The following is a 21,750-nucleotide window of genomic DNA, read 5'->3' on the forward strand; positions in this document are numbered from 1 at the left end:
CTTTCACTTAAAATTAAATTTTTTTTTGTAGATTATCCTCCCTCCTCTAAGGATTCTACATTAGTTCAGAAATCTAAGTGGGTACCCTAGATCGTCCTGATCCAGTCCTTGCCACTTTTGAGTAATTGGTACTACAAGCAATGGACCAGTTAGAAACTCAGCATGTTCATCTTTTTTATAATTTGTCCTTTCATGAAATACAACACTCTTCATCTGTTTGGCAAAGGTCACTGGTGGACTTTTCAAATGACAATGGTTACATTTTATTGGCTATTATATGAACTATTAATGTTTTATTAAGAAGTGTTGTTTTTCTATTTTGTGTCTATTTTTTAATATGAATCTATGCAGCAGTTTTGGCTGTTTTTCTAAGTAAAGATACTTTTCAAGAATTAATACATATTTTTTGTTTTATGAATTTTTCTATTTTGTTATGATTTAGTAATTTTGTTCCTTGTTTGGTTTAGATTCACATTTATGTAATTTTCAGGAACTGATTTATTTTTCTGTCCATGTGGTATTGACTGACAGGGATATATATCAGAGTTTCTGCATTCCTCTGACGTTAATCCTTATTATCATACTTTCCATATACAGAGACAGAGAGAGAGTGAGAGAGAGAGAGAGATGTATGTGTGTGTGTGTGTGTGTGTGTGTATTTTTATGCCTCTATCATAAATCCCCTATCCTGATTTTCCTCTAGGCTATATATATATATATATATATATATATACATACATATATATAGAGAGAGAGAGAGAGAGAGAGATATAATATATACACATTTTTGTGTGGGTATGTCCTTGAGTGGGTGTGTCCATGTGTCTATGGGTAGGATATGTGTCTGTGCATATGAGTGTGGTGTGGGAATGTATTTCAGAATGTGTTTTATGTATGTGTGTGTCTCTGTGAGTGAGGGTATGAGTGTTTGTCAGAGTGTGGTTATCTCTCTGTGTGAAGGATATGGATATGTATGTCTTTGAGTTTTGGTATGTCTCTGGTTGAAGGTGCGTGTGTGTGTCTGTCTGTCTGTGAAAGAGGTGTGTGGGATTATTTGTGTGTGTATGCCTTTGGGAGTGAATGTCAAGGTGATGTGTTTATTGCATACTCTCTCCCATTCACATCTCCCATACTCTCCTGCTCTTTCTTTTTCCTTCCCCTTCCTTACTTCTTTCCTCCACCCCTTATCTTTCTTCTCATTCCTTTCTTGTCTCCTCTCCTCCCACTCAATCTTTTTCCATCTTTCTCCTCCCCTATCTTCTCTTCATTTCCATCCTTCCTCACTCACACCCCCTTCCTGCCATATCATCTTTTGTCCTCTTCCTGTCCTCTCTTTTCTTCCTTCCCTCTCACACTTCCTTCCCCTCACATATTCACTTTCCTTCTGTTCACTCCTCCTCCACCTCATCCTTGCTAGGATTTCTTCTTCTGCTGGCAGCGAGTTGGGACTCAGCCAGACTTGCTGCCCTCCACCATGCTGGACTCATTACTCTGAGGTGGGGACCTGCCAGCATTGCTGCCTTTTGCCGAGCCATAGAGGCATAGGTGGTCCTCCTTCCTTCTGGAAGGAGGACCTCCACCAGAATTTCGCCATACACAGTGCCAAACATTCTTCTCTACTTCTGGCCACAAATACATACAGCTCAGTGTTACAGGACAACTTTCTGAATGACTTGTAGAGAGAAGATCTATGAGTTTCAACTTCACCTCTTATTCACCAGCAACTCTCCTGCTGTTTGCTTAGAAAATTACCCAAATTGTCTGTCTGAAGATAATCTTATTTATTGCTAATTTACACAGGGCTAAGCTTAGGTCTGCTTCAGGAAACACACAAGCAAGTAGGGACACAGAAAATAAGTAAAACTAGAGTTACAAAAGCATTCTTAACATCCTCTGCTTATCAGATTACAATTAATTAATGTTGGCATCAGCTCTCTTTAGTAGAAACTTAAATTTAAACTACTAATAAGTGCAAACTTACTAACCCATGGGGTGAGGAATAGAACTAATTTCTTACCATATGGGACCTACAATAATGCAGTCTCTCTCTCTCTCTGGATCTTCAGCAGGCTGGTTTCTCTGTACCCAGGGTCCTGGAGTCTGAGGCAACAGGGTCTATGCCCCAGACTAGGATGTCCTAAGCTGAGAAGGGCTTCACCTTTTCACTTTCTAGCAGCAAGGTGAATTCAGCTCCTCTACTCAGGGACACCTGGGATGGGATCGGTCTGTTTCTCTTCAGTGGGTGCCAGGAGCTTGGCCAGGGTGGAAGTAACAGCACTTGGATGGGCTGCATCCTTCTCCTTTAAGGGTAATGATCGGCTGACAATGATGACCCTGAGCGCTTGCACCCCTGCCACTTTTAAGGCCTCACCTATGCATAATTCTGCAGCTTCATGCATCAGTTGAATGCATAATTAAGGCTTTAATTAGCTGATCTTCCCACTCTTTTGCCAGTCCTTTGTCTCATCTCCAGGTGTTTTGTTTCTTGGTATTACCATACTGGGTCAGACCAAGGGTCCATCAAGCCTAGCATCCTGTTTCCAAAAGTGGCCAATCCAGGCCATAAGAACCTGGCAAGTACCCAAAACCTAAGTCTATCCCAAACTACTGTTGCTAATAATAGCAGTGGCTATTCTCTAAGGGGCGGATTTTAAGAGCCCTGCTCGCCTAAATCCGCCCAAATCTGGCCGGATTTAGGCAAGCAGGGCCCTGCACGCCGGTGAGCCTATTTTACATAGGCTCACCGGCGCGCGCAGACCCCGGGACTCGCGTAAGTCCCGGGGTTCTCCGAGGGGGGCGTGTTGGGGGAGGGCCCGGTCGTCGCGGCATTTAGGGGGCGTGTCGGCAGCGTTTTGGGGGCGGGTCTGTGGGCGTGGTTACGGCCCGGGGCAGTCCGGGGGCATGGCCGCGCCCTCCGTACCTGCCCCCAGGTCACATCCTGGCGCGCTAGCGGCCCGCTGGTGTGCGGGGATTTACGTCTCCCTCCGGGAGGCGTAAATCCCCCGACAAAGGTAAGGGGGGGTTTAGACAGGGCCGGGGGGGTGGGTTAGGAAGAGGAAGGGAGGGGAAGGTGAGGGGAGGGTGTTAGAGGATTCCCTCCGAGGCCGCTCTGATTTCGGAGCGGCCTTGGAGGGAACGGGGGTAGGCTGCGTGGCTCGGCGCGCGCCGGCTATACGTAATCGATAGCCTTGCGCGCGCCGATCCAGGATTTTATCGGATACGCGCGGCTCCGCGCGTATCTACTAAAATCCCGCGTACTTTTGTTTGCGCCTGGAGCGCCAACAAAAGTACGCCAACGCGCCTTGTTTGAAAATTTACCCCTAAGTCAACTTAATTAATAGCAGGTAATGGACGTCTCCTTCAAGAACTTATCCAATCCTTTTTTAAGCACAGCTACACTAACTGCACTAACCACATCCCCTGGCAATAAATTCCAGAGTTTAATTGTGCGTTGAGTGAAAAATAATTTTCTCCGATTAGTTCTAAATGTGCCACATGCTAACTTCAAGGAGTGCCCCCTAGTCCTTCTATTATCCAAAAGAGTAAATGACTGATTCACATTAACCCATTCTAGACCTCTCATGATTTCAAACACCTCTCTCATATCCCCCCTCCAAGCTGAAAATTCCTAAACTCTTTAGTCTTTCCTCATAGGGGAGCTATTCCATTCCCTTTATCATTTTGGTCACCCTTCTCTGTACCTTCTTCATCAAGCAGTCAGTTCTGATAACTGCCAGTTGTTCGTCTCTGACAGGGACTAGCCAATAAAAGATGCCCTCATGTTTTTCTGATACAAATTCACACACAACACCATTTGTGATTATATTTCTTTTGGACTCTTTTGATACCAGCTCAGATAGCAAAGCCTTCATAAATCTATCCAGCTAATCATGTACACAAAACTGCAAAATCTCTGCATTTTGCTGCCCACAGCAGAACAGGCAATGCCCATTTTTACTGATGTAAGAAAGTCCATCTTTGCTGCTTGTCCTTGTTAGCAAGAATTTGGATATTCCCTATAGACTGACAGAGCTAGCCTTATATAAGGGTTATAGCATAGTATATAGCATAGGATTGCAGTAGATATGATAAAATTATAGCTGGCCTATTGTAGTAAAGTCTCTAGGAGAGCTCTAGGCACACCTTCAGGTATCAATGATTAGAGAAAGAGAGAATAGAGCAGGATATAAGACCAGAAGGAATAGACTGGTTGTACGGGTGTAACTTACTTGCTTGCTTCCTGATTCCTGGACTGTCGTTCCTGGTTCCTGACTCAATACTTTCAGCCTGCTAGTAACTGCATCCCTCCATGCCATCCTCCCAGCCACCTGCTTCCAGTGGACTTGAGACCTGAATCCACTTTGTAGATGCAGATTATGTGGGAAGATTGCTACACGACTGCTTATAGTTTGGTCAAATCTTGGCAAGAACAAAGAGAACAAAAATTACAGTGATGGCAAAAAGTGCATTTTTACTATTGGCACATGCTGTCCTTGTTTTACAAGTGTAAACATGTAGTTGCATGAATAATGTAGAAAATTACCAGTTTTATGTGCCCAATTAGAAAATATTTTTTATTGTATTTCATGTTCAGTTAATGATACTGAAGGACAATTTTTGGTGGAATTCCAAAAATACTCCCTACAGAAACAGAATCAATAAATAAAGGTCCCAAAAATGCAGTGTATTTGAGATTTTGGAACATGACTGACAGAATAACCAACACATAAATCTTACAACTTATGGAAAGAAAGATTTATGTTATGACCATCGGTCACAGACGGCTGTGACCGATTCAACTCTTGTCATGTGTTGCCCTGCTCTCCTCTCCGGGTCAACTCATGGCTGGGGCTAGCCACTGCCGCCACATACCTCTGGGTTCTCAAGGCTCCTCATAGTGGCCAGGATGCCCCCGCCACCCACGCCGACTCCAGGCCTTCCTAGGTACACACGCGCACCACCGGGCCTTTCTTTAAAGGCCTAATGGTGGGAACCACAGGGGCATCCCCAACTGATGACATCACAAGGTTGGGATTCATAAGCACCTCCCTCACCCTTTGCTAGCTGACTTGTCAATGAGTTTATTTGCTACTGGTGCTTGTCCTGTCTCCTCGGACCCATGGTTCCTGCATCGGATCTACCTGCAGCTCTGGACTCTGGCTCGGGTACCCGCTCCTCGGGGGCCTGCTTATGCTCCAGTCGGAGACCTCATCTCCAGGCTTCCACGCTCCTCGGGTTAGCCCTGTGCCCTCCAGAGGTCCTGCCTGCCAGCTTTCCTGCTCCTCAGGGTTGTCCCTCGAACTGCCTTACTGCTTTGGAGACTCAACTCTGCGCTTCCTTGCTCCTCAGGGCAGTGCCTATGTTCTACACCAGTGACTGTACCCTGCACTTCCCCTCTCCTCAGGGCAGTGCCTACGTTCTACATCAGTGACTGTACTCTGCATCTTCCCACTGCTCAGGGCAGTGCCTAAATTTCTCTACCAGAGATTCCATCGTATGTAACCCTGTTCCTCGGGGAAGCTTACATCACTACTTCGGAGATTTGACTCAGGCTTCCCTGCTCCACGGGTCAGCCTACGTCATCACACCAGAGCCTCTCTTGCTATGCTGTCCCGCCCCTCGGGACAGTCTCTGCTGCATTCCTACAGAAGTTCCTGTCTCGCGCTCCCACCCCTCTGGGCCTGCCTAGCCCTTCTCTGTCGGAGGCTCCTGCTCTGGTACTCACATCTCCAGTTCTGCTTGAGTACTGTGGGTTCCCTCCGAACTGTGTCTCTTGCCCCGCTCCTCGGGATCCCTCACAGTACTCTCTCTACAAGCTCCTGCGATCACGTGGCTGTGACACAGGATGCTCTACCTCTCTACCTCTCTACCACTACTACCATATCTCCTGCTACAGCTGACCTCACCTCCTGATGGTGATGATCTTTGGGGCTCCTCCCCGCAGGCGGTGTCAACCCTCACCTTGGACCAAGGGTCCACAAAACTTACAAATCCTAACATATTGCCAAGTCCATGGACTCGGCAGAGGTCTCAGCTATCCAGGCCATCCCTGGCCTGGCACAAAGAATCAGTGAACAACAAATGTTCCTAGAAAAACTGGCAGCAGCCATTGATAACTTGAGCACTTGTTTAGACGCCACTGTGACTGCTGCCATGACGTCTACCAAGCTGAATTCTTCCACCTCTATGCCAGTCCCTCAGCTTACCGTGCCTTTGCTGGCACATCCACGCTTTTCGGGGAACCTTCTTATGCGCAGGGCTTTCCTGAATCAATGTAATATGCACTTCTGCCTACAACCGGCTTACTTCCCGGATTTATTTATTTATTTGGAGCTTTTATATACCGACATTTGTTTAGTAACATCACATCGGTTCACATTCAACAAAATTTTGTAACAGTGCTAAATAAACATAGCGATTAGCAGCAGTGTTTTACAAATAACATTCCAACTTAAGAGAATAATAATAATTGCACCAATAATAATAATAGCACCAAGATGACCTACATCCTTTCCCTTCTGGATGGTAAGGCCTTGGCCTGGGCATCACCCCCTCTGTGAGCATGCTGACCCAGTTCTTTGAGACCTGCCCGGGTTCCTTGCCTTATTTTGCTCCATTTATGACGACCCTGGCTGAAGAGCCATTTCCGTGTCCTCGCTTCTCCATCTCCAACAAGGCTCTCGGCCATTAACTGACTACGTCATAGAATTCAATACCCTTTCATCAGAACTTCACTGGGACTCAGACTGCTTATGATCCATTTTCCTTGAAGGCCTGAGTTCCTGGATCAAAGAGGAGTAGGCGGCTCGTGAATTGCCTGCATCCCTGGACTCTTTGATAGACCTTGCTGGTCGCATACCACCACCTGCAAGAGTGCTCACAGGAGTCTAGAGCATCCAGAAAATCTACGCCAAGCTCGTTCCAAATTCGATGTTCGTCTTCACCCAGGCTGAACACAGCCCAGAGCAAACCTGAGGATGAGCCAATGCAAATGGGTCAGAGCAGAATTTCTCCCAAAGTATAAGGCCATCACTAGCAATCCGGCCTCTGCCTGTATTGCGGAAAATCTGGACATGCCTTAGCCTCGTGTCTAGTCTGTCCGGGAAATTCCCAGGCCTAGGTTCAGCAGGAAGACTGCTCTTAGGTCTGACTTTGCCTTCTCCTCCATTGACAGTACTCATTTCCATCAAGCTGGACAATCAGGAATTCCACACTCTGGCTTTGGTGGACTCTGGGGCTGGTGAGAATTTTATTTTAAAACAATTGACTGAGCACCTCCGGATTCCCACCCCCGTTCCCCAGTGCCCTTACTCTTCTCGTCCATCTATGGAAAACCACTACCTGGTGAGGTTACTCACACCACTGCTCCTATTCGGCTCCGCACAGGGTCTCTGCATGTAGAGACTATTTCCTTCCACATTCTGGACAAGGCCATACACCCTGTGGTCCTGGGACTACTGTGGCTACAGTAACAAACCCCACAGTTTGACTGGGCCACATTACAACTCTCTCCCTGGGGCTCCTCCTGCTATGACAACTGTCTGGAGTCCGTCTCGCCCCTGCTATGCCTGAATGCTTCAGTCTCTCCTCCCGGCTTTCCTCTGCAATACTCTTCATATGCTGATGTATTCTCCAAGCAGGCCATGGATACCTTAGCCCCACATCATTCCTATGATTGCACAATCAACACAGAACCTCCTCAGGGTAGGATCTACCCATTATCACAACAGAAACTCAGGCCAAGCCAAAGGCTTCATTTGGTCCTCCAAGTCTCCCGTGGGAGCGGGTTTTTTCTTTGTAGGGAAAAAAGACGGCTCACTTCGCCCCTGCATCGATTACTGAGGCATAAACAATATCACCCTAAAAGACCGCTATCCATTGCCTTTAATTTCGGAGCTTTTTGATAGGCTTCATGAAACGAAGATCTTCTCCAAATTAGACCTCAGGGGAGCTTACAATTTGGTTTGTATCCGCAAAGGCGATGAACAGAAGACCGCGTTTAACATGCGTGATGGCCACTTTGAATACCTTGTGATGCCATTTGGCCTTTGCAATGCTCCTGTGGTCTTTCAGAATCTGATGAACGAGGTCTTCAGAGATATGCTTTAGCAATGTGTTGTGGTGTACCTTGACAATATCTTAGTTTTCTCCCAAGGCCTACAAAGCCACCGCTAGGATGTCTCTCGTGTCCTCCAGCGTCTACGGGACAATCAACTTTATGCCAAACTTGAAAAGTGTTCTTTGGAGCAGGAGACCGTTCCTTTCCTTGGCTACATGGTTTCCAGTCAAGGGTTCAGAATGGATCCCCAGAAATTGAAGAGTATTCGCGATTGGCCTCAACCTATGGGTCAACTCGCGGCTGGGGCTAGCCGCTGCCGCCGCATACCTCCGCATTCTCAAGGCTCCTCATGGCGGCCAGTATGCTGCCACCACCCACGTCGCCACTGGGCCTTCCTAGGTGCACGCGCGTGCCACCGGGCCTCCCTATAAAGGCCCAATGGCGGGAACCTCAGGGGCGTCCCCGACTGATGACATCATAAGGTTGGGATTCATAAGCACCTCTCTCGCTCTTTGCTAACTGACTTGGCAATGAGTTCCTTCACTACTGGTACTTGCTCCTGTCTCCTCAGACCCATGGTTCCTGTATCGGATCTACCCGTGGCTCTGGACTCTGGCTCGGGTACCCGCTCCTTGGGAGGCCTGCTTGCACTCCAGTTGGAGACCTCATCTCCAGGCTTCCCCGATCCTCGGGTAGCCCCTGTGGCCTCCAGAGGTCCTTCCTGCCGGCGTCCCTGCTCCTTGGGGTTGTCCCTCAAACTGCCTTACTGCTTTGGAGACTCGAGTCTGCGCTTCCTCACTCCTCGGGGCAGTGCCTACACCAGTGACTGTATGCTGTGCTTCCCTGCTCCTCAGGGCAGTGCCTACGTTCTACACCAGTCACTGTACTCTGCACCGCCCTGCTCCTTGGGGCATTGCCTTTGTTTCTCTACCAGAGATTCCATCGTGCGCAGCCCCGCTCCTCAGGGTAGCTTATGTCACTACTTCAGAGATTCAACTCGGGCTTCCCCGCTCCACAGGTCACCCTACGTCATCACACCAGAGCCTCTCTCGCTACGCTGTCCCACCCCTCGGGACAGTCTGTGCTGCATTCCTCCAGAAGTTCCTGTCACACGCCCCGCTCCTCAGGGCCTGCCTAACACTTTTCTGTCGGAGGTTCCTTCTCTGGTACTTGCATCTCCAGTTCTGCTTGAGTACTGTGGGTTCCCTCTGAACTGTGTTTCTTGCCCTGCGCCTCGGGATCCCTAACAGTACTCTCTCTACATGCTTTTGCGAACACGTGGCTGTGTCGCAGTATGCTCTACCTCTCTATCACTACTAAAGTATTTCCTGTTGCAGCTGACCTTGCCTCCCAATGGTGAGGACCTGTGGGGCTCCTCCCCGAGGTGGTATCAACCCTCACCTTGGGCCAAGGGTCCTCGAAACCTATGAATCCTAACAATTTGTTGTTGTTTTTTTTTAATAGAGTTTTAATCCTTCTACTTTGCACAAGCTCCAACAATTTTGTGTCCTCCTATGGTTGAGTGACAGGGCATTAATGCGTCACACTTTTTAAGTTCTCATTCTCATCCAAGACACCATCCTCAGCTCCTGGATCAGAACTTACAGTATACTTGATCTTAGTCAAAAACAGGCTAATAAAGAAAAACCTTATTGAACCAAGCCACTTGTCAATTGTCATAAATCCTCATTCATATTTCCATTTAAACAGGGCAAAAGCAACTAGAATATCCATTTATAAGCAATGTTTTGGATGGCAAATTTGTTTAAAAGCAACATTGCTGGTACTTGCATGATCATTATTAAAATCTTGTTTTATTATTACTGTTAATGGTGGTGTTAAAATGGAATTAACTAAAATTTGGAAATGAAATACATATATATGGGTATATAAAAGCCTTTCAGATTCCAATATTTGAATAAAATAAAATAATTCATTTTTTAGCCAGCTTTTGGAAAAGTAATTGAGAATAATCGTCTTTGCAGCTAATTAACATTCTCATTATGTTTATACAGTATGTTAAATAAAATGTGTTAATTTGTAAACAATTTCCATTATCTCATCATACTGCATATATAATACTTTACCTTAAAAGGTCTTTAATAAGTTAACATTTGCTTTGTTGGGGGAGGGGAGAGTGGCATTATTACTTTGTAGGGAAGTGAATCGTGTGCCCGATCATTTTAACGATCGGGTTCGGCTGGGGGGGGAGGGGAAATCTGATCATTAGGGATGTGAATTGGGATCGGTTCCGATTCCAATTCACATCACTAATTTTTTTTAGTGAGGCCCGCGCCGATAAAAAAAAACCAACCCGACCCTTTAAAATTACCCCCTTAGCCTCCCCCACTCTCCCAACCCCCCCCCCCCCCTTCCAACACTTTTTACACATACCTGGTGGTCCAGGGGGGCCGCGGGGAGCAATCTCCCATTCCCAGGCCATCAGCTGCGCTAAAAAAAAATGGCGCCGATGGCCCTTTGCCCTTACTATATGACAGGGTATCCGTGCCATTGGCCTGTCCCTGTCACATGATAGGAGCACTGGATGGCTGGTGCCATGGTAAGGGCAAAGGGCCATCGGCGCCATCTTTATGAGTGGCAGCCGATGGCCCGAGAGTGGGAGATTGCTCCCCACGCCCCCCCTGGACCACCAGGTAATTTAAAAAGGTTTTTTGGGGGGTCAGGAGGGTGGGGGAGGCTAAGGGGGGTCAGTTTAAAGGGTCGGGTGGGTTTTTTTTTATCGGGCCATTGGCGCCATTTATATTAGTGGCAGCCAAAATGGCGCCAATGGCCCGAGAGCAGGAGATCACGCCGGGACACCCCCCCCCCCACTGGACCACCAGGTAATTTAACATTTTGGGGGGGTTCAGGAGGGTGGAGAAGGGTAAGGGATTGGTTTTAAAGGGTCGGGGTGGGTTTAGGGGTTGTTTTGGTGTGCCGGTTTTCCCGCCCTCCCCCCAAATAATTCCTGTGCCCGATTTAACAATTTTTCACGATAAATCGGGGGAATTTCTATTGTATCGCGACTCTAACGATTTTTGATGATTTAAAAAATATCTGACGATTTTTTTAAATCGTCAAAAAACGATTCACATCCCTATTACTTTGTGTAATGCAAATACTGAAAAATGTGAAGTCTCTAAAAATCTCTGTCTACAATATATTTTATAAGCTGTATATGCCTTCTGTCTATATGTTATTTAATATGTTGAACAATTCAAACTGGTGAAGTCTGTTTTGATCTTGTTTTGACTCTGGAGGACCATGACATGGTCTTGATCACCTCCCATTTGTAAGGTATAGCAGAAATTTAAATATGCATATATTGACACATGGTAACACACATGCAAGCAGGGCCAGTGCTAACATTTTTGCTGCCCTGTGTAAAAAAGTGCTGTACTGCCCCAGGCCCTTCCCCCACCCCCAACCACCACCCCGGTTCTGTTTTCTTTTTAACACAACATTTTTGTTGTCTTCCCTAATAACTATCACTCTGTCCCAGATCCCCTGTCGCTGCCAAAAATAGCCCTACTCCCTCCAACAATCCAAACTGTCAAAACTGACACACTCCCATGATTCTATTTTACCTCATCTACAGGTCCCAAATTTCTAAATTGTGCGGGAATGATCCACAGGTGCTCCTGCCCTGCCTACCAGTACATACAATTTGTGCTGATTGGCCCTGTGGCTTGCTCCAGTTTGTTGTACAGAAAAAACATGCACTGCTGTGGTGCCTCCCACATATCCCTGCAAAAAAAGACACATGGAACCCATATAGTATTAGGCCTATTGTAATGTGAGTTAGAGGTGGGGTTGGCCCTAGGACAGCCTTGAGTAAACTGAATGACAGCAATATAATAAAATTCCCATACCACAACAGTATTAACTGCAAGCACTCAAACAGGAGCATACTATCTATGAAAAGTAAAATATTATACCATATCCTAAAACACCTCCTATTAGGAAAGCAGAACAAACAGGTTTGCTCTAAATTCCAATATAGAAACTACATGCTAGCAGAATACCTCACCTTGCTTACACATGATGAACACAGACAGACCTTTACCAAATGCAGAATAAAGAGATCATATATTATAAATAAAAATGTGTAGATAGAAACTGAACTGAAAACTGCAACAAGCCAGACTATATACAATGAAGCAATGAACCAATGAAGAGTGGGTGACTCACCAGAATGACAGCTACTGCCTGGAGACAATACCCTTATTCAATAAACATACACATGCTTACTGTGACTCCAACATCGCTCTAAGCTTCAACAGCAAGAGGAAATGTGGAAAAATGGATTTACACTCACAAAGAGGGGAGTAGCTGGCTTGTTACGGCGGTTACTACCCCAAACCAAATAAGCCTGATACTTCACCTTCAATGCATATACAGCATAGTTCTCTGCTTCAACGACAGGGGAGAAGAAAAAAGGGTTCGCACTCACAAAGCGGGGAGTAGCTGGCTTGTTACGGCGGTTACTACCCCAAACCAAATGTGTCTGATACTTCACTTTCGATGCATAACCAGCATGGCTCTCTGCTTCAACGGCATGGGAGAAGACTGATACATCACGCATTTCCAGCATAGCTCCCTGCTTCAACAGCAGGGGAGAAGAAAAACAACCAATAAGGACTGTATAACATAGTCTGGGTAAAACAAATAAGCATGGGTATAGCTTGCTTACTGCGGCGGTTACTACCCCTACTACCCCTAACTAATCAAGCTAGATATTTCAATGGTGGGGGTGGAAGGTAAATAGAACCAAGAGCTAAGAGAAACAGATAAGTATGAGAGAAAAAATGTGTGAAGCTTGCTGGGCAGACTGGATGGGCCGTTTGGTCTTCTTCTGCCGTCATTTCTATGTTTCTAATTTTCTATGTTTCAATGGAAAAATATCATGAACATTATTAGTCCTCATAAATCATCAAACAATAAAATCAAGAAATATACATTGATCATAATAAACCATAGTAATAAAAAGAATATTGTCAAACAGAAGACAAATAGAATAATACCTAATAATTAAAAACTCATATAAAAAGTTTAAAAAATTTATAAACAGCAATAAATTATTTTAAAATAGCAGACATATCAAATAGGGATGTGAATCGTTTTTGACGATTTAAAATATCGTCCGATATTTTTTAAATCATCAAAAATCGTTAAAGAGTGCGATACAATAGAAATTTCCCCGATTTATTGTGAAAAATCGTTAATCGGGTTTGTGTCCACTAACGGGAGTTATTTGGGGGGGGGGGGGCGGGAAAACCGGCACACCAAAACAACCCCTAAACCCACCCCGACCCTTTAAAACTGACCCCTTAGCCTCCCCCACCCTCCCGACCCCCCCAAAACTTTTTACAAGTACCTGGTGGTCCAGTGGGGGCGCTGGGACCGATCTCCTGCTCTCGGGCCGTCGGCTGCCACTAATAAAAATGGCGCCGATGTGACAGGGTATCCATGCCATTGGCCGGCCCCTGTCACATGGTAGGAGCACTGGATGGCCGGCGAGGAGCGATCTGTTTGCGATTGAGAGGTTGTGATATAGAAGGTAAAATCTGCCAACACACTTTTGAGAGGGAACGGAATAATTATAGAATCTACACTGATACTGTCAGTTTGTGAAGCGGAGAGAGTTGTCTGCATGATCAAGACCGAAATTTGGCTTGACACTTTGATTTATAAGAGTAAGTCTATGTAGTTTCTCTGTCATCAGAAGTCATCCCCTGATGCAGCCTTAATTGGCGAAACTCGGCCGGAGTTGGGCTCTGTAATACAATATATTAATAAAATCTTTCCACGGCATAAGGTTGTCCCTTTGTTGTTTTTTTTTGCCTTGGCTACGTGGGACCGCCTTCCGATTTGTTTTATTGGACCCACATAAATATAAGGACACACACTCAATCCCCCATGCAATCTCCCAGTCACACACACACACACACACACATACACAAACACCCCCATCACACTTCCCATCACACTCCCCATCCCACTCACACATTCAAGCAACTTCTATGCTGGCAAGGTCCACGTGTCTCCTGTTGCTCTTCAGCTGCTGCTGCCACCACTCATACCTTACTCCTTGGGAGAGGATAAAATTGGTTGCACTGCTGCAAGTCCTTCCTCTGGTTCCTCCACACATGCCGGCCAGTCCCAAGATACTCAACCCTTGCATTGTTAGCACCTCCTTATACTCATCTCATGATGCGCCACGTTGGTTTCCTATGAAGCAAGCCATTAGCACACAAGGAGGAGCTGCAAAATGAGCTCCCTATTCCTCAGCCGGTTTACAGATCTCTCTCTTTTCTGTTTCTGGTGGAATGGTATTCACCGGCGGCAGCACAGGTCTCTGTCTTCTTTTGCCACTGGTGGTATGTCCACCTTTGCCCACATTGGCTTATCACTGTTCCTGGTGATCCCCACCTCTCACCCTTCCAGGGGTGCCGCTCTGTGCAATTGCAGTTTGCATATCTGGTAGCACTGGGCCTGCACATATGTGGGTTGATTTAGCACAGGGTGAACCTTAAGAGAAATTGCACCAATCATTCAAGTTTTAGCCCTGGTTAATCTCCATTAACATATCTTTCATAAGCAATAAAAAATATATATCAAAAGTACATCATTCATACATTTCCTTACTTCATACTTTCATTCATAACAAGAGGAAGAACGGACATGTGGACACTTTTAAGATTTTGCATTATGAAATGAAATATACATAAAGAAACAAGGTTTACAGGGCAATGTGATTTTCTGTGGTAGCAAAAGTGAGATTACCAAAAGGACATATGTGTGAGGAGGTTGGGAAGTACTTTTTTAAAAATCTAGGATCTGAACTTATATAACCTTGCTCATCTTTTAGACTGCTTAATAGGGATGCACATTCATTTGAATGAATGCATAAAACAGAATTAATGAGCCTATTTTTGTTTCATTTTTGGGTTTCCAAAATAAATGGAAGGGTCCCACAAATGAAACTAAAAATGTCATGTCATTTGTTTTTGTTTCCCTTTCTAGTCTATGGCACATTCAAGTCTGACTATACTGCTGAGCAAAAAACAAACAAAAAAAACAAACTGGTAACTATAGCAATAAACTCTTGCCTGTGTGATATCTCAGTTTTGTCTGAGCTAATGCAGGACAAGTTGGAAAGGAGGCCAGACAGGACAAATCACAGTACAGCATCTTTTTAACTAGCCTATAGCTGCCGTCTCAATCAAGTGATGCTGATATCCTTTGAATATGTGCAAATTTCCACCTCCCCATCCCCCTTCCTGCTCAAACCTGTCCCTTAGACAACATTTCCCTACCCAGCATTTGGACCCTTCAGCCTCAGGAATGCCCCAATCTTAATCCTCTTTCTAGTTCGCCTCAAATCATATCTTGAAAACCCAGATGGCTTAGTAGGGCCCAGAGTGCCCCTAGAATCTGAACAGGCATCTTCCACGTTATTCCCCAATCACATGATATGGGCATAGCTCGAAAATTGGCTGGCAGTACCATTGTTTGTACCTAAGTCAGTGGATAGTAAAGAGATTTGCTCAAGGTCAGAAGGAGTATTTAAAGGATTAGAACTCTGGATTCCTTGGTACTCAGCAAACTGCTCTAATGAATAGGCTTATCTACCAATCCAATATTGCCTATGCCTAAATCCAGGCCTGTGTACAACATGTATATGACATGGAATCAGGTGGTAATAGAGGTGTGCAGGCCAAAAAATGTTTTGTGCTATGTAGCATCATCTGGGGATTGTTTTTTGTTTTCATTAATATTTTTCAATATTTTTTTATTTTTATATTTTGGAAATAGTGTGTTCTTTTTCAAAAGTGCACAATTTACAAAATAGTGTTTCCAAATAGTATGCACTATTCAGAAATAGTATGCATTAAAACAATATAATAAAAATCATGAAAATTATTTTTTTCATTTGTTGCATTTATAAAATGACATTAAATTACAGAAACATTATCAATGACAATGTATATATTGTTTCAAATTAATGCATATCACTACTTGGCACCATCTCCTGTTTCCAGCCTAAATGAACCCGATGATGACATTGCTTTTGTTTTTCATCTATGCAGCAACTTATGACACTGCCTCTTATTTTTTACTTCATGGGCTGATGATGATGATGCACCAAACCACTTCCTGTTTTCAGCCTGAGTAGACACGATGATCATATTTCTTCTTGTTTTCAGCTACATAGACAGATAGTGATGCTACCTTCATTTCTTGGACTGTGCAGACAGATAATTATGCCAAGCCTCCATTCAGGTTCAGTGAGTTGAAGTTGTCTAAACATGGGGGTAATAAGGGAGTAGAAGCAGTTACTATCATTAGCACATTGCTGGGTAGAAAAGATGGAGCATTTGGTCTTTTTCTGCCATCATTACTATGTTACTATGTTTTATCACATTCTGAACATTGAAAGTGTTTCTCCTCATCATTTTTTTTCTCTTGTGCTTGTATTTCTTCCTTCTGATTGAATGTTTTTCTGGGTTCTTCCTATATTGTGTAGCTGAACTCAGGCTCTTCCATTTCTTTATATTCTGTGGTATGATAGGTAGGCATTTGGTAGCAAGTCTCCTATGGTGGTATTAAGAATATGACAGGTAAGCATGAGGTAGCAGGACCCATCTGGTGGTATTAGGGGTATGGCAGGTAGGCATCTGTTAGCAAATCCCCTATGGTGGTATTAGTTGTATAAAAGGTAGGCATGAGGTAGAAATTCACTTATGGTGGATTAAGGGGCATGGTAAACAGGCATTTGGTAGCAAGTTACCTATCGTGATATTAGGTGCATGGCAGATAGGTGTGTCAGAAAGTCTCCTATGGTGGTATTAAGAGTATGGAAATGCTACCTCATGTCTACCTTGTATGCATTTTCAAGTTTTCTTAAATCATGTACACCTGTCCCATGGTCTGACCACTCCATCATTAAATCCTCCCCTTCCATAAAGACACCCAAATCTAGCAACCCCCCCTCCAGCACCTCCATATTCTTCAGAAAATCCTGCCCCAGCGAGGACCTCATCTCAGCCTTTGCCAGGTTCTCAACTAAACTAGACTGTTCTACCCCTGACACAGCCCTTGACTCTTGGAGCAATGTCAGCTTAGATATCACAAACAAACTGTACCCCATCACCAGACGTGAATTGAAACCGTCTGCGAAAAAGCAAAACCCATGGTACTCCTCTGATTTAAGACAAATGAAAAATGAACTCAAGCAAAAGGAAAGAACTTGGCGCAAAGACCCCACCCCTCAAAAAGCATCCATTTTCAAATTCTCCCTACATCTTTACAGTCTTGCCACTCAGAAAGCTAAACGAGACTTCTACGCCTTAAGAATACATGACTACAAATATAATCCAAAAGCCCTCTTTACCTATGTTTCCAATCTCACCAAGCATTCATCCCCCCTATTCCAGACAACGATGCCAATAGTAAATGTGAAGAACTGGCTCTCTACTTTCATAATAAAATTGCAAATATTCTCCTCCGATTTCCTCCTAACCGCCACCCGCTCCATGTAACCACAGGCTCTATTTCTACATCTTCCACCTTCAAGGCCCTTGACCTCATTTCGTCCACCAAAATCGCATAAATCCTCAAAATGATTAAACCTGCTACACACCCTTCAGACACCATCCCTACCAAAGCCCTCCTCACAATACCTGACACCATCTCCAAACCCATTGCTGATATCATCAATTGCTCCCTATCCTCAGGCATCATCCCTGACTCTCTCAAGCATGCAGTGCTTAAACCACTGCTCAAAAAACCCTCATTAGACCCCAAGGACACTGCCAACTTTCGCCCGATTTCTAACCTCCCATTCATCTCAAAAGTAATGGAAAAGGTTGTCAACTCGCAGAAAAGACTTCATTGAAACCAACAATATACTTCTCCTCTCAATTCGGCTTCCGCAAATATCTCAATACTGAGACTCTCCTTCTCTCCTTAACCAACCATCTCATTAGGGGAATGGACCAAGGACATAATTACTAGGGATGTGAATCGTGTGCCTGATTGTCTTAACGATCAAGTTCAGCTAGAGGGAGAAAAAAATCTGATCGGTGGTGATGTGAATCGGAATCGGTTATGATTCACATCGTTAATTTTTTTTTAGTGAGGCCCGATCCTTTAAAATTGACCCCTTACCTTCCCCCACCCTCCCGAACCCCCCCAAAACATTTTACGAGTACCTGGTGGTCCAGTGGGGGCACGGGGTACGATCTCCCACTCTCGGGCCACCGGCGCCATTTTGGCTGCCACTCAAAAATGGCGCCGATGGCCCGATAAAAAAAAAACCCACCCGACTCTTTAAAAATGACCCCTTAGCTTTCCCCATCCTTCTGAGCCCCCCAAAACATTTTAAAATTACCTTGTGGTCTAGTGGTGGTCCCGAGAGCGATCTCCCATTCTTGGGCCATCGGCTGCCACTCATAAAGATGGCGCCGATGGCCCTTTACCCTTATCATGTGACAGGGTAACCGTGCCATTGGCTGGACCCTGTCACATGGTAGGAGCACTGGCTGGCCGGCGCCATCTTTAAAGATGGCGGCGGCCATCTTTATGATGGTGGCGGCCATCTTTAAAGATGGCGGCGGCCATCTTTAAAGATGGTGCCGGCCAGCCAGTGCTCATACCATGTGACAGGGGCCTGCCATTTTTCACGATAAATCAGGGGAAATTCTATTGTATCGTGACTCTTAAAGATTTTTGACGATTTAAAAAATATTTGATGATTTTTTTAAATCGTCAAAAAACGATTCACATCCCTAATAATTACATCCTCGCACTACTGGACATTTCGGCAGCCTTTGATACAATAAATAACTATCACCTCCTCTCCCGTCTATCTGACATTGGCCTCTCAGGCTTCGCCCTCAAGTGGTTCACCTCCTATCTCGCCAATAGGCAATTCTCTGTGAAGATAGGCAATGCTGAATCCACCTATTACTCTCTCTCCCATGGAGTCCCTCAGGGCTCCTCCCTTTCTTCTACCCTCTTTAACATCTACCTCACCCCTATTTGCCAACTCGGAACTCGGCCTCAAATTCTTTCTTTATGCTGATGACGTGCAAATCATCATACCTATTCAGGGCTCTCTATCCAATGCTCTTGAATTCTGGGGAAATTGTCTTGCAGCCATCAATACCTTACTCACTAACCTCCAACTGGCTTTGAACACTTCCAAAATAGAACTTCTCCTAATTTCTCATCATCTACCTATTAAACCCTCACTCGCAAATTACCCTGCTTACAAGACACTTGACGCGCAGCACTGCGCTAGAAACCTTGGGGTTCAGATTGACCAGCAATTGAACCTCATAAAACACATCAATGCTATCCTCAAAGAGGGATACTACAAACTTAACATTATGAAAAACTGAAACCTCTACTTTATGCCAGTGATTTCCGTACTGTCATCCAGGCCACACTTCCGTCCAAAATGGATTACTGTAACTCCCTATTTCTTGGCTTACTCTACTCCTCTATAAAACCACTCCAAATGCTGCAGAATGCAGTAGCCAGAACTATCTCTAACGCACGTAAATATGATCACATCTCCCCTATCCTTAAAGACCTGCACTGGCTCCCTATCCCATCTCAAATCCTCTATAAAACCCTTACCACTATACACAAAGCCATATACACACACAACTCCAACTGGCTTGTCGAGCCCTTCCGCCTAACATGCCCTTATCGGCCCACCAGGACTTCCAAAAAAGGGACCTTCCATGTGCCCTCCTTAAAGAAAGCACACCTCACATCTACGAGGGATTGGGCGCTCTCCATTGCTGGCCCCATGCACTGGAACTCACTTCCGACCTACCTCAGGCTAGAATCATGCATTATAAAATTCAGATCCCAATTAAAGACTTGGCTTTTCAAACAAGCCTTCCCCCAAAACCCTTAACAGTCCCTCCCCAGTTATTAGTCCTGTGCATTGTCATGTTAAAATTGTTTATGCCCTTTTACGTTATCATGTTTTAATTGCCCTTGCATCTGTTCTCAATGTTTCCAAGTTTGCCCGTTGTGATTGTTCCTACTCTTTCTTTGCTATCCTTTTGGTTCTTTGTATCCCCTCCCCTTACCCCTTGTTTTTTGTAATTTTCCATTCTATAGTTCGCTGTAAACCAATATGATGGTCTCTACTAATATCGTTATAGAAGACTCTTAAAATTAATTAATTAATTAATTAATTAATTAATCATTTAATTTCTTTCTCTTTAAGAAGCAAATACTCTAGAGATGAGAGGGAACAAACCACTCTTGCAGGTGCCAGCCTTTTTTTTTTCTTATACCCCTTTGATGTTTGTGACACAACTGCAACATCTCTCTCTGCTTTGATGGCAGGGGGAGAAAGAGGGAATTGGCTTTAGATGACAGCCATTGCTAGGTCCTGACTTTTATGGTCTGGGATACTGGTATGCAGACAGTAGGGGTAAAGAATATGACTGCCTCTATAGCCAAATCCAAAAAGCAAAACAAGTTCAAGCAGCATTGTCTAAATTATTATGAAGGCTGCTCACCCTGTAAAAAATATTTTGTAATGGGTTTTGCAGATACTTTGCTTAGTTTGTATATATTGCTGCTCTTAATATAAGGCTTGGGGTAACCTACATGACGTGACAGTTATTACCCTAGAAACATGGGGGTAACCTGCACAAGTGGCAGTTACTTCCATGGGAAACATGATGGGCAGACTGGATGGACCATTTAGTCTTTTTTTGCCATCTTTACTATGTTACTATGCATAACTTTCAATGAATATTTTTGCTGCTTGCCAACTTACTGAATGTTTACCTCAGAGAGAATAAAATTATGAATGCAAGAAAAGTTAGGCTAGGATATGTAAGATTTTTTACATTATAGAGATTAATTTGGGTGTTGGGGAAAATAAAAGAGACTTTTTTAATAGGAAGCGCAGTATAAGGATCAGTGATAAGGTTTGGCTTGTTCTCAGATATTTATTTTTTAGTTAGCATTTTATATTCCATAAATCCAACAGGTTCAGTGCAGATTACAATATAATTGGGAGGAGATGACAGATCTAGTATGGGTGGCAGAATGAATTGATTACAATCCCTAGCTAAGAGCAAAATGGATAAGGATCATGCGGCTTGGCAATTTTTACAGTTGACAGCTGGAAGGTTTCCTTAGCATAAAAAGAAGTAAGCAAAAGAGAGTATAATGACAATAATTAGAGCAGTGTATGCCAAGATCAACTAAAGAGAATGGGTAGACCAAATGGTTACCTACTAACAACTACTATATTACAATGATACTCAGCAAGACAATGGCACTTGCATGGTGAATTTTAACCAGTATCTAAAAATAGGGAAAGACTGTTAACTAAGTAAATAAATTCTCAGTTGGCTGAGTGCACTAAGTCATTCAAGAAACTCCTGAAGACATATTTACTCATCCTGGCATTTTCGGAATAAGTTGAGGACAGAGTCTCATTCTGCTAAACTTTACTGCTCATTTGATGCAAACACTAATTATGTCTTTTTGCTGTGTAAGTTGGTTTTAGTTTTATTGAAGATTATTAGAGCCCAATATTCAATCACCAGATAGCCAGATAAGTAGGAATTATCTAGTTATCTAGCAGCTGTTGAATATCTGGTTACATTCAGTGGCCGCTAGATACCTGGATAAGTCACTTTTCC

This window comes from Rhinatrema bivittatum, chromosome 1 (genome assembly GCF_901001135.1).
Source record: "Rhinatrema bivittatum chromosome 1, aRhiBiv1.1, whole genome shotgun sequence".
Lineage (NCBI taxonomy): Eukaryota > Metazoa > Chordata > Amphibia > Gymnophiona > Rhinatrematidae > Rhinatrema > Rhinatrema bivittatum.